The sequence below is a fragment of the Chrysemys picta genome, unplaced genomic scaffold (assembly GCF_011386835.1).
Source record: "Chrysemys picta bellii isolate R12L10 unplaced genomic scaffold, ASM1138683v2 scaf55, whole genome shotgun sequence".
Classification (NCBI taxonomy): domain Eukaryota; kingdom Metazoa; phylum Chordata; order Testudines; family Emydidae; genus Chrysemys; species Chrysemys picta.
Window position 1 is genome coordinate 92,458 of NW_027052762.1, and position 14,203 is coordinate 106,660.

General features: G+C 48.2%; 1 long non-coding RNA gene across 4 annotated transcripts in view; it reads right to left on the reverse strand.

The window, feature by feature from the left end:
- LOC135977870 (uncharacterized) overlaps nucleotides 1–14,203 on the reverse strand; it is a 75,478-nt gene that overhangs the window by 43,279 nt on the left and 17,996 nt on the right. For 2 of the 4 annotated variants that reach the window (XR_010595315.1, XR_010595314.1), the window contains exons 6-7: nucleotides 10,555–10,678; nucleotides 294–417 (exon numbers count right to left, since the gene is read on the reverse strand). This is a non-coding gene — a long non-coding RNA (uncharacterized LOC135977870). Of the gene's footprint in view, nucleotides 1–293; nucleotides 418–3,575; nucleotides 3,695–10,554; nucleotides 10,679–13,786; nucleotides 13,872–14,203 lie in introns of those variants that run through there. The other 2 variants (XR_010595316.1, XR_010595317.1) reach the window with 2 other exon arrangements.

Below are 14,203 nucleotides of genomic sequence, written 5' to 3' on the forward strand. Positions count from 1 at the left end.
TAGACAGTAAAACATCAGAGGCTGCTCCCAATACTACACTCAGTGTTTCCAAAATTTGTAGGCTTTATGGCCACAAGAGACCTTTAGAGCATCTAATCTAACCCGCTGCATATCATAGGCTTCCTGTATAGTACAATAGTTACTCTTTGGGCACACACATTCCAGAAAGGCATCTAGTCTTCCTTCAATGACATCAAGAGATGGAGAATCCACCACTTTCCCTTTTAGTGAGTGCCAGGGGGCTCCATTTCCCCTTCCACTAGCTCCCCATTTACAGTGAGCCAGAGCAGTACCTGCAGCAGGGAGCGGGAGTTGCTGATGGCCTCAGAGGCACAGCCCCTGCAGTGTCTCAGGAATCTGGCTCAAGTGATGGATGATGCGGAGCTGGTGCATAGCTTTGGCCGTGACGTCCTCCTGCTGCAAGGGAACGAGAACCTGTCAGAGACTCAAACGCCCCGAGGAATCAGGGGGAATTAAGGGCACCGGGAATCAGCAGTATTTCCACTCAGCACCTGCCCACCACAGAGGGATGAATTCACCTCCTGAACCCCAGAATGGAGTCTTATTGTCCTTTCTAGTAACCTCCAGTGCCAAATCCCCTCCTTGAAGGGTGAGCTGCTGCTACCTCCCTCTCAGTGCCCTTGACAGCTGTTCCACCACCAAACCACAGCTCAAGTTATCAGAACCCTCTTCTCCACCCCCACCCAGGTTGGCCAGGGAGGCGGCTCTAGCAGGGGTGGCAGGTGGGATTCTGCCAGCAGTGAAGTGGGTTGCGGGGAGGTTGAGATCTTGCCCCAAGTCATCCCAGACACCAATGCTAATCCACACGATGGCAGCATCTAGTGTCCGTGGAGTCCAAGCACTATTTCAACCACACAGATTTGGATGAACTCCCCACAAAGGGAGGTGAAGAGCACCCCCAGCAACACACACACACACACACACAAACCACTCCCGGTGGTGGGAGGGGAACAGGAGAAAGGACAAAAGAAGTAAGAGATGAAGAGAAAGGAAGGAGGGAGGGAGGAAAAGGTAAAATGAAAAGGACAAACACTAATGTCCCCAGTGATTCTACGGGACAAAATCACAGGGAGGGAATAAAATTCTGCCACCTTGAACTAGTGTTTTCCATGCCTAGAATTCAGCTGGCACCAGATGGATCAGACTGAGCAGGTTCCAAAACCTCTTGGAGGCTCTTACTTTCTAAACAGGGATGTCTGTTTTCTAGTAAAATCAGTAAAAGGAAAGGAGACAACTCGAAAGAGGCTCCTGTTCTCACTCAAATACGTGAATCCTAATACTCTCTCAGTCCTCAAGAGAAACCTCGAGAAGGAGACTTGCTGAAGCAAAGTCACAGGGGTCTCTGAGGTTTCCCTGGCCATGCGCCCCTGTCCTGCCTCGCTGATGGCAGCATCTCTCTCTGAGGTTACCACCTCCCTAACACCTTTGACCAATATGCTGAGGTCCTGCAAAAGACCTTTGTGATATCACTGCCACCAATCAAACCCTTAAGTGCTAATGTCCTGCTGCTGGCCTGACACTATGAAGGTTTGAGCTACTCTCTGTGGATCACCCCACTCAATGCGTCTTCATTCTAGGAAGCAAGTGGGCTAGACAGTAAAACATCACAGGCTGCTCCCAATGCTACACTCCGTGTTTCCAAAATTAGTAGACTTTATGGCCACAAGAGACCTTTAGAGCATCTAATCTAAGCCCCTGCATATCATAGGCTTCCTGTATAGTACAATAGTTACTCTTTGGGCACACACATTCCAGAAAGGCATCTAGTCTTCATTCAATGACATCAAGAGATGGAGAATCCACCACTTTCCCTTTTAGTGAGTGCCAGGGGGCTCCATTTCCCCTTCCACTAGCTCCCCATTTACAGTGAGCCAGAGCAGTACCTGCAGCAGGGAGAGGGAGTTGCTAAGGCCTCAGAGGAACAGCCCCTGCAGTGTCTCAGGCACATGGCGTAAGTGCCGGATGATGCGGAGCTGGTGCATCCCTTTGGCCGTGAGGTCCTCCTCCTGCAAGGGAACGAGAACCTGTCAGAGACTCAAATGCCCCGAGGAATCAGGGGCAATTAAGGACACCTGGAACCAGCAGTATTTACACCCAGCGCCTGCCCACCACTGAGGGATGAATTCACCTCCTGAACCCCAGAATGGAGTCGTCTTCTCCTTTCTAGTAATCTCCAGTGCCAACCACCGTCCTTGTAGGGTGAGCTCCTGCTACCTCCCCCTCAGTGCCCTTGACAGCTGTTCCACCTCCAAACCACAGCTCAAGTTATCAGAACCCTCTTATCCACCCCCACCCAGGTTGGCCAGGGAGGCGGCTCTAGCAGGGGGGGCAGGTGGGATTCTGGCAGCAGTGAAGTCGGTTGCGGGGAGGTTGAGATCTTGCCCCAAGTCATCCCAGACACTAATGCTAAACCACACGATGGCAGCATCTAGTGTCAGTGGAGTCCAAGCACTATTTCAACCATACAGTTTTGGATCAACTCCCAACAAGGGGAGGTGAAGAGCACCCCCAGCAAAACACACACACACACACACACACACACACACACACACACACACACACACACACACACACACACACACACACACACACACACACACACACACACATATGCCACTCCTGGTGGTGGGAGGGGAACAAGAGAAAGGACAAAAGAAGCAAGAGATAAAGAGAAAGGAAGGAGGGGTGGAGGAAAAGGTAAAACGAAAAGGACAAACCCTAATGTCCCCAGTGATTCTACCAGACAAAATTACAGGGAGGGATTAAAATTCTGCCACCTTGAACTAGTGTTTTCCATGCCTAGAATTCAGCTGGCACCAGATGGATCAGACTGAGCAGGTTCCAAAACCTCTTGGAGGCTCTTACTTTCTAAACAGGGATGTCTGTTTTCTAGTAAAATCAGTAAAAGGAAAGGAGACAACTCGAAAGAGGCTCCTGCTCTCACTCAAATACGTGAATCCTAATACTCTCTCAGTCCTCAAGAGAAACCTCGAGAAGGAGACTTGCTGAAGCAAAGCCACAGGGGTCTCTGAGGTTTCCCTGGCCATGCGCCCCTGTACTGCCTCGCTGATGGCAGCATCTCTCTCTGAGGTTACCACCTCCCTAACACCTTTGACCAATAGGCTGACGTCCTGCAAAAGGCCTTTGTGATATCACTGCCACACCCACCCTTCCCCGGAAGTGCTAATGTCCTGCTGCTGGCCTGACACTTTGAAGGTTTCAGCTACTCTCTGTGGATCACCCTACTCAATGCCTGTTCATTCTAGGAAGCAAGCCGGCTAGACGGTAAAACATCAGAGGCTTCTCCCAATGGGGGACTTTATGGCCAGAAGAGACCTTTAGAGCATCTCATCTAACCCCTTGCATACCATAGGCTTGCTGTATAGTACAATAGTTACTTTTTGGGCACACACATTGCAGAAAGGCATCTAGTCTTCCTTCAATGACATCAAGAGATGGAGAATCCACCACTTTCCCTTTTAGTGAGTGCCAGGGGGCTCCATTTCCCCTTCCACTAGCTCCCCATTTACAGTGAGCCAGAGGAGTACCTGCACCAGGGAGCGGGAGTTGCTGATGGCCTCAGAGGCACAGCCCCTGCAGTGTCTCAGGAATCTGGCGCAAGTGCCGGATGATGCGCAGCTGGTGCATCACTTTTGGCCGTGACGTCCTCCTGCTGCAAGGGAACGAGAACCTGTCAGAGACTCAAACGCCCCGAGGAATCAGCGGGAATTAAGGGCACCTGGAACCAGCACTACTTCCACCCATCACCTGCCCACCACTGAGGGATAAATTCACCTCCTGAACCCCAGAATGGAGTCTTCTTGTCCTTTCTAGTAACCTCCAGTGACAACCCCCCTCCTTGAAGGATGAGCTCCTGCTATCTCCCCCTCAGTGCCCTTGACAGCTGTTCCACCTCCAAACCACAGCTCAAGTTATTAGTACCTTTGGACACAGACTGGCTAACCTAGTGAGGAGGGCTTTAAACTAGGTTCGACGGGGACAGGTGAGCAAAGCCCACAGGCAAGTGGGGAACATGGAGACCGGGGAGATGGGTCAAAAACGAGAGCGAGTGTGGGCTATATTGTCAGAGGGAAAGGAGGGTCAGGACAAAACTGGGAGGAAAGATCAAACCAGTATCTTAGATGCCTATATACAAATGCGAGAAGTATGGGGAATAAGCAGGAAGAACTGGAAGTGCTAATAAATAAATACAACTATGACATTGTTGGCATCACTGAAACTTGGTGGGATAATACACATGATTGGAATGTTGGTGTGGATGGGTACAGCTTGCCCAGGAAGGATAGACAGGGGAAAAAGGGAGGAGGTGTTGCCTTGTATATTAAAAATGTACACACTTGGACTGAGGTAGAGATGGACATAGGAGACGGAAGTGTTGAGAGTCTCTGGGTTAGGCTAAAAGGGGTAAAAAACAAGGGAGATGTCATGCTAGGAGTCTACTACAGGCCACCTAACCAGGTGGAAGTGGTGGATGAGGCTTTTTTTAAGCAACTAACAAAATCATCCAAAGCCCAAGATTTGGTGGTGATGGGGGACTTCAACTATCCGGATATATGTTGGGAAAATAACACAGCGGGGCACAGACTATCCAACAAATTCCTGGACTGCATTGGAGACAACGTTTTATTTCAGAAGGTTGAAAAAGCTACTAGGGGGGAAGCTGTTCTAGACTTGATTTTAACAAATAGGGAGGAACTCGTTGAGAATTTGAAAGTAGAAGGCAGCCTGGATGAAAGTGATCATGAAATCATAGAGTTTGCAATTCTAAGGAAGGGTAGAAGGGAGAACAGCAAAATAGAAACAATGGATTTCAGGAAGGCAGATTTTGGTAAGCTCAGAGAGCTGATAGGTAAGGTCCCATGGGAATCAAGACTGAGGGGAAAAACAACTGAGGAGAGTTGGCAGTTTTTCAAAGGGACACTATTAAGGGCCCAAAAGCAAGCTATTCCGCTGGTTAGGAAAGAGAGAAAATGTGGCAAAAGACCACCTTGGCTTAACCATGAGATCTTGCATGATCTAAAAAATAAAAAGGAGTCATATAAAAAATGGAAACTGGGACAGATTACAAAGGATGAATATAGGCAAACAACACAGGAATGCAGGGGCAAGATTAGAAAGGCAAAGGCACAAAATGAGCTCAAACTAGCTACGGGAATAAAGGGAAACAAGAAGACTTTTTATCAATACATTAGAAGCAAGAGGAAGACCAAAGACAGGGTAGGCCCACTGCTTAGTGAAGAGGGAGAAACAGTAACAGGAAACTTGGAAATGGCGGAGATGCTTAATGACTTCTTTGTTTCGGTCTTCACCGAGAAGTCTGAAGGAATGCCTAACATAGTGAATGCTAATGGGAAGGGGGTAGGTTTAGCAGATAAAATAAAAAAAGAACAAGTTAAAAATCACTTAGAAAAGTTAGATGCCTGCAAGTCACCCGGGCCTGATGAAATGCATCCTAGAATACTCAAGGAGCTAATAGAGGAGGTATCTGAGCCTCTAGCTATTATCTTTGGAAAATCATGGGAGACGGGAGAGATTCCAGAAGACTGGAAAAGGGCAAATATAGTGCCCATCTATAAAAAGGGAAATAAAAACAACCCAGGAAACTACAGACCCCAGTGAGTTTAACTTCTGTGCCAGGGAAGATAATGGAGCAAGTAATTAAGGAAATCATCTGCAAACACTTGGAAGGTGGTAAGGTGATAGGGAACAGCCAGCATGGATTTGTGAAGAACAAATCATGTCAAACCAATCTGATAGCTTTCTTTGATAGGATAACGAGCCTTGTGGATAAGGGTGAGGCTGTGGATGTGGTATACCTAGACTTTAGTAAGGCATTTGATACGGTCTCGCATGATATTCTTATTGATAAACTAGGCAAATACAATTTAGATGGGGCTACTATAAGGTGGGTGCATAACTGGCTGGATAACCGTACTCAGAGAGTTGTTATTAATAGTTCCCAATCCTGCTGGAAAGCCATAACGAGTGGGGTATCGCAGGGGTCTGTTTTGGGACCGGCGCTGTTCAATATCTTCATCAACGACTTAGATATTGGCATAGAAAGTACGCTTATTAAGTTTGCGGATGATACCAAACTGGGAGGGATTGCAACTGCTTTGGAGGACAGGGTCATAATTCAAAATGATCTGGACAAATTGGAGAAATGGTCTGAGTTAAACAGGATGAAGTTTAACAAAGACAAATGCAAAGTGCTCCACTTAGGAAGGAACAATCAGTTTCACACATACAGAATGGGAAGAGACTGTCTAGGAAGGAGTACGGCAGAAAGGGATCTAGGGGTTATAGTGGACCACAAGCTAAATATGAGTCAACAGTGTGATGCTGTTGCAAAAAAAGCAAACCTGATTCTGGGATGTATTAACAGGTGTGTTGTGAGCAAGACACGAGAAGTCATTCTTCCGCTCTACTCTGCTCTGGTTAGGCCTCAGCTGGAGTATTGTGTCCAGTTCTGGGCACCGCATTTTAAAAAAGATGTGGAGAAATTGGAAAGGGTCCAGAGAAGAGCAACAAGAATGATTAAAGGTCTTGAGAACATGACCTATGAAGGAAGGCTGAAAGAATTGGCTTTGTTTAGTTTGGAAAAGAGAAGACTGAGAGGAGACATGATAGCAGTTTTCAGGTATTTAAAAGGGTGTCATAAGGAGGAGGGAGAAAACTTGTTCACCTTAGCCTCTAAGGATAGAACCAGAAGCAATGGGTTTAAAGTGCAGCAAGGGAGGTCTAGGTTGGACATTAGGAAAAAGTTCCTAACTGTCAGGGTGGTTAAACACTGGAATAAATTGCCGAGGGAGGTTGTGGAATCTCCATCTCTTGAGATATTTAAGAGTAGGTTAGATAAATGTCTATCAGGGATGGTATTTGGTCTCATAGACTCATAGACTTTAAGGTCAGAAGGGACCATTATGATCATCTGGTCTGACCCCCTGCATGCTGCAGGCCACAAGACCCTTCCCTGGACTGTGCCGTTGAAGTCCCCAATCCTGTGTTTTAGTGACTTCAATCGGCAGGGACCCTCCTGCTAGTGATCCCTGCCCCATGCTGCGGAGGAAGGCGAAAAACCTCAGCCAATCTACCCTGGAGGAAAATTCCTTCCCGACCCCAAATATGGCGATCAGTAATACCCCGAGCATGTAGGCAAGAGTCTCTAGCCTGACCCTTGTTTGCCATTATGCTATTTACGTACCATTGCTTGGTTTTCCTCGGCTACTATGTTTTACCATTAAACCATTCCCTCCATAAACTTATCCAACTTAATCTTAAGACCAGACAGGTCCGTTGCCCCCACCGTTTCCCTCGGAAGGCCGTTCCAATATTTCACCCCTCTGACGGTCAGAAACCTTCGTCTGATTTCAAGCCTGAACTTCCCCACGGCCAGTTTATATCCATTGGTTCTCGTGTCCACATTAGTACTCAGCTGAAATAATTCCTCTCCCTCCCTTGTATTTATCCCTCTGATATATTTAAAGATAGCAATCATATCCCCCCTCAGCCTTCGTTTTGTCAGACTAAACAACCCGAGCTCCTCTAATCTCTTTTCATACGACAGGTTTTCCATTCCTCTGATCATCCTAGTCGCCCTTCTCTGCACCCGTTCCAATTTGAGTTCATCTTTTTTAAACATGGGAGACCAGAACTACACACAGTACTCCAAATGAGGTCTCACCAGCGCCGTATACAACGGAAGCAGGACCTCCTTATCCCTACTAGATGTACCTCGCCTAATACATCCCAAGACCGCATTGGCTTTTTTCACAGCCACGTCACATTGTCGACTCATAGTCATCCTGCGGTCTACAAGGACCCCTAGGTCCTTCTCCTCTTCCGTTACTTCTAACCAATGCGTCCCCATCTTGTAACTAAAATTGTTATTAGTCATCCCCAAGTGCATCACCTTACACTTTTCACTATTAAATTTCATCTTATTTCTGACACTCCAATTCACAAGCTCATTCAAGTCTCCCTGCAGAATATCCCTATCCTCCTCCGAATTTGCAACTCCTCCCACCTTCGTATCATCCGCAAACTTTATCAGCCCACTCTTGCAATCGGTTCCGAGGTCAGTTATAAATAGATTAAATAAAATGGGTCCCAAAACCGAACCTTGAGGCACTCCACTAGTAACCTCCCTCCAACCCGACAGTTCACCCTTTAATACGACCCGCTGCATTCTCCCCATTAACCAATTCTTTATCCACCTCTGGATTTTCATATCGATCCCCATGTTTTCCAGTTTAACCAATAATTCCTCATGGGGTACAGTATCAAACGCTTTACTGAAATCCAGGTATATTAGGTCTACCGCATTTCCCTTATCTAATAAGTCCGTTACATGGTCCTGCCATGCGGGCAGGGGACTGGACTCGATGACCTCTCGAGGTCCCTTCCAGTCCTAGAATCTATGAACGTATGAAAAAAACACTGTTCTCCACCCCCACCCAGGTTGGCCAGGGAGGCGGCTCTAGCAGGGGGGGCAGGAGGGATTCTGGCAGCAGTGAAGTGGGTTGCGGGGAAGTTGAGATCTTGACCCAAGTCATCCCAGACACTAATGCTAAGCCACAGGATGGCAGCATCTAGTGTCAGTGGAGTCCAAACACTATTTCAACCCCACAGTTTTCGATGAACTTCCCACAAGGAGAGGTGATGAGCACCCCCAGCAACACACACACACACACACACACCACTCCTGGTGGTGGGAGGGGAACAGGAGAAAGGACAAAAGAAGTAAGAGATGAAGAGAAAGGAAGGAGGGATGGAGGAAAAGGTAAAACAAAAAGGACAAACCCTAATGTCCCCAGTGATTCTACGGCACAAAATCCAAGGGATGGAATAATATTCTGACATCTTAAACTACTGTTTTCCATGCCTAGAATTCAGCTGGCACCACGTGGATCAGACTGAGCAGCTGCCAAAACCTCTTGGAGGCTCTTACCTTCTAAACAGGGACGTCTGTTTTCTAGTAAAATCAGTAAAAGGAAAGGAGAAAACTCGAAAGAGGCTCCTGCACGCACTCACGTACGTGAACCCTAATACTCTCTCAGTCCTCAAAGAAAGACCCCGAGAAGGAGACTTGCTGAAGCAAAGCCACAGGGTCTCTGAGGTTTCCCTGGCCCTGTGCTCCTGTCCTGCCAGGCTGATGTCAGCATCTCTCTCTGAGGTCACCACCTCCCTAACACATTTGACCAATAAGCTGACATCCTGCAAAAGGCCTTTGTGATGTCACTGCCACACCCAACCAAACCCTGAAGTGCTCATGTCCTGCTGCTGGCCTGACACTTTGAAGGTTTGAGGTTGTCATAACTATAAAGGGAAGGGTAACAGCTGTCCTGTGTACAGTACTATAAAATCCTCCTGGCCAGAGACTCCAAAATCCTTTTCCCTCTAAAGGGTTAAGAAGCTCAGGTAACCTGGCTGGCATCTGACCTAAAGGACCAATAAGGGGACAAGATACTTTCAAATCTTGGGGAGGGGAAGGCTTTTGTTTGTGTTCTTTGTTTGTGTGGGTGTTCGCCCTCGGGACTGAGAGGGACCAGACATCAATCCAGGTTCTCCACATCTTTCTAAACAAGTCTCTCCTATTTCAAACAAGGCGTGTTAGTTTTCCTTTGTTTTCTCAACTTGTAAATGTACCTTTTACTAGAGTGTTTATCTTTGTTTGCTGTACTTTGAACCTAAGACTAGAGGGGAGTCCTCTGAGCTCTTTAAGTTTGATTACCCTGTAAGGTTAATTTCCATACTGATTTTACAGAGATGATTTTTACCTTTTTCTTTAATTAAAAGCCTTATTTTTAAGAACCTGATTGATTTTTCCTTGTTTTAAGATCCAAGGAGTTTGGATCTTGATTCACCAGGAGTTGGTGGGAGGAAGGAGGGGAATGGTTAATTTCTCCTTCTTTTGGATCCAAGGGGGTTGGATCTGTATTCACCAGAAGTTGGTGGGAGGAAGGAGGGGGGATGGTTTATTTCTCCTTGTTTTAAGATCCAAGGGGTTTGGATCTGTATTCACCAGGGAATTGGTGAAAGGTTTCTCAAGGCTACCCAGGGGAGGAAATTAGCCTTGGGATGGTGGTTAAGCTTAGAGGTTTTCATGCAGGCCCCTACATTTGTACCCTAAACTTCAAAGTGGGGATACAGCCTTGACACAGGTACTCTCTGTGGATCACCCCACTCAATGCGTCTTCATTCTAGGAAGCAAGCCGGCTAGACAGTAAAACATCACAGGCTGCTCCCAATACTACACTCAGTGTTTCCAAAATTTGTAGACTTTATGGCCACAAGAGACCTTTAGAGCATCTCATCTAAGCCCCTGCATATCATAGGCCTCCTGTATAGTACAATAGTTACTTTTTGGGCACACACATTCCAGAAAGGCATCTAGTCTTCATTCAATGACATCAAGAGATGGAGAATCCACCACTTTCCCTTTTAGTGAGTGCCAGGGGGCTCCATTTCCCCTTCCACTAGCTCGCCATTTACAGGGAGACAGAGCAGTACCTGCAGCAGGGAGCGGGAGTTGCTGAAGGCCTCAGAGGCGCAGCCCCTGCAGTGTCTCAGGCACATGGCGCAAGTGCCGGATGATGCGGAGCTGGTGCATCACTTTGGCCGTGACGTCCTCCTGCTGCAAGGGAACGAGAACCTGTCAGAGACTCAAACGCCCCGAGGAATCAGGGGGAATTAAGGGCACCTGGAACCAGCAGTATTTAAACTGACTACCTGCCCACCACTGAGGGATGAATTCACCTCCTGAACCCCAGAATGGAGTCTTCTTGTCCTTTCTAGTAACCTCCAGTGCCAACCCACCACCTTGTAGGGTGAGCTCCTGCTACCTCCCCCTCAGTACCCTTGACAGCTGTTCTACCTCCAAACCACAGCTCAAGTTATCGGAACCCTCTTCTCCACCCCAACCCATGTTGCGCAGGGAGGCGGCCGTAGCAGGGGGGGCAGGAGGGATTCTGCCAGCAGTGAAGTGGGTTGCGGGGAAGTTGAGATCTTGCCCCAAGTTGTCCCAGACACTAATGCTAAGCCACAGGATGGCAGCATCTAGTGTCAGTGGAGTCCAAGCACTATTTGAACCCGACAGTTTTGGATCAACTTCCCACAAGGGGAGGTGAAGAGCACCCCCAGCAACACACACACCACTCCTGGAGATGGGAGGGGAACAAGAGAAAGGACAAAAGAAGTAAGAGATGAAGAGAAAGGAAGGAGGGATGGAGGAAAAGGTAAAATGAAAAGGACAAACCCTAGTGTCCCCAGTGATTCCACGGGACAAAATTCCAGGGAGGGAAGAAAATTCTGCCACCTTAAACTACTGTTTTCCATGCCGAGAATTCAGCTGGCACCAGATGGATCAGACTGAGCAGGTTCCAAAACCTCTTGGAGGCTCTTACCTTCTAATTTTCAAGTAAAATCAGTAAAAGGAAAGGAGAAAACTCGAAAGAGGCTCCTGCTCGCACTCACATACGTCAACCCTAACACTCCCTCAGTCCTCAAAAAGAAACCTTGAGAAGGAGACTTGCTGAAGCAAAGCCACAGGGGTCTCTGAGGTTTCCCTGGTCGTAAGCCCCTGTCCTCCCTGGCTGAAGACAGCATCTCTCTCTGAGGTCACCACCTCCCTAACACCTTTGACCAGTACGCTGAGGTCCTTGAAAAAGCCTTTGTGATATCACTGCCACACCGAACCAAACCCTAAAGTGCTCATGTCCTGCTGCTGGCCTGACACTTTGAAGGTTTGAGCTACGCTCTGTGGATCACACCACAAAATTCGTCTTCATTCTAGGAAGCAAGCTAGCTAGACAGTAAAACATCAGAGGCTGCTCCCAATACTACACTCAGTGTTTCCAAAAGTAGGAGACTTTCTGGCCAGAAGAGACCTTTACAGCATCTCATCTAACCCCCTCCATATCATAGGCTTCCAGTATAGTACAATAGTTACTTTTTGGGCACACACATTCCAGAAAGGCATCTAGTCTTCAATCAATGACATCAAGAGTTGGAGAATCCACCACTTTCCCTTTTAGTGAATGCCAGGGGGCTCCATTTCCCCTTCCACTAGCTCCCCATTTACAGTGAGCCAGAGCAGTACCTGCAGCCGGGAGAGGGAGTTGCTAAGGCCTCAGAGGAACAGCCCCTGCAGTGTCTCAGGCACATGGCGTAAGTGCCGGATGATGCGGAGCTGGTGCATCCCTTTGGCCGTGACGTCCTCCTCCTGCAAGGGAACGAGAACCTGTCAGAGACTCAAATGCCCCGAGGAATCAGGGGCAATTAAGGACACCTGGAACCAGCAGTATTTACACCCAGCACCTGCCCACCACTGAGGGATGAATTCACCTCCTGAACCCCAGAATGGAGTCGTCTTCTCCTTTCTAGTAATCTCCAGTGCCAACCCCCGTCCTTGTAGGGTGAGCTCCTGCTACCTCCCCCTCAGTGCCCTTGAGAGCTGTTCCACCTCCAAACCAAAGCTCAAGTTATCAGAACCCTCTTCTCCACCCCCACCCAGGTTGGGCAGGGAGGCGGCTCTAGCAGGGGGGGCAGGTGGGATTCTGGCAGCAGTGAAGTGGGTTGCGGGGAGGTTGAGATCTTGCCCCAAGTCATCCCAGACACTAATGCTAAACCACACGATGGCAGCATCTAGTGTCAGTGGAGTCCAAGCACTATTTCAACCATATAGTTTTGGATCAACTCCCAACAAGGGGAGGTGAAGAGCACCCCCAGCAACACACACACACACACATATATACCACTCCTGGTGGTGGGAGGGGAAGAAGAGAAAGGACAAAAGAAGTAAGAGATAAAGAGAAAGGAAGGAGGGATGGAGGAAAAGGTAAAACGAAAAGGACAAACCCTAATGTCCCCAGTGATTCTACCAGACAAAATTACAGGGAGGGATTAAAATTCTGCCACCTTGAACTAGTGTTTTCCATGCCTAGAATTCAGCTGGCACCAGATGGATCAGACTGAGCAGGTTCCAAAACCTCTTGGAGGCTCTTACTTTCTAAACAGGGATGTCTGTTTTCTAGTAAAATCAGTAAAAGGAAAGGAGACAACTCGAAAGAGGCTCCTGCTCTCACTCAAATACGTGAATCCTAATACTCTCTCAGTCCTCAAGAGAAACCTCGAGAAGGAGACTTGCTGAAGCAAAGCCACAGGGGTCTCTGAGGTTTCCCTGGCCATGCCCCCCTGTCCTGCCTCGCTGATGGCAGCATCTCTCTCTGAGGTTACCACCTCCCTAACACCTTTGACCAATATGCTGAGGTCCTGCAAAAGACCTTTGTGATATCACTGCCACCAATCAAACCCTTAAGTGCTAATGTCCTGCTGCTGGCCTGACACTATGAAGGTTTGAGCTACTCTCTGTGGATCACCCCACTCAATGCGTCTTCATTCTAGGAAGCAAGTGGGCTAGACAGTAAAACATCAGAGGCTGCTCCCAATGCTACACTCAGTGTTTCCAAAATTAGTAGACTTTATGGCCACAAGAGACCTTTAGAGCATCTAATCTAACCCGCTGCATATCATAGGCCTCCTGTATAGTACAATAGTTACTCTTTGGGCACACACATTCCAGAAAGGCATCTAGTCTTCATTCAATGACATCAAGAGATGGAGAATCCACCACTTTCCCTTTTAGTGAGGGCCAGGGGGCTCCATTTCCCCTTCCACTAGCTCCCCATTTACAGTGAGCCAGAGCAGTACCTGCAGCAGGGAGTGGGAGTTGCTGATAGACTCAGAGGAACAACCCATGCAGTGTCTCAGGCACCTGGCGCAAGTGGCGGATGATGCGGGTGCATCACTTTGGCCGTGACGTCCTCCTGCTGCAAGGGAACGAGAACCTGTCAGAGACTCAAACGCCCCGATGAATCAGGGGGAATTAAGGGCACCGGGAACCAGCAGTATTTCCACTCAGCACCTGCCCAACGCTGAGGGATGAATTCACCTCCTGAACCCCAGAATGGAGTCTTCTTGTCCTTTCTAGTAACCTCCAGTGCCAAATCCCCTCCTTGAAGGGTGAGCTGCTGCTACCTCCCTCTCAGTGCCCTTGACAGATGTTCCACCACCAAACAACAGCTCAAGTTATCAGAACCCTCTTCTCCACCCCCACCCAGGTTGGCCAGGGAGGCGGCTCTAGCAGGGGTGGCAGGAGGGA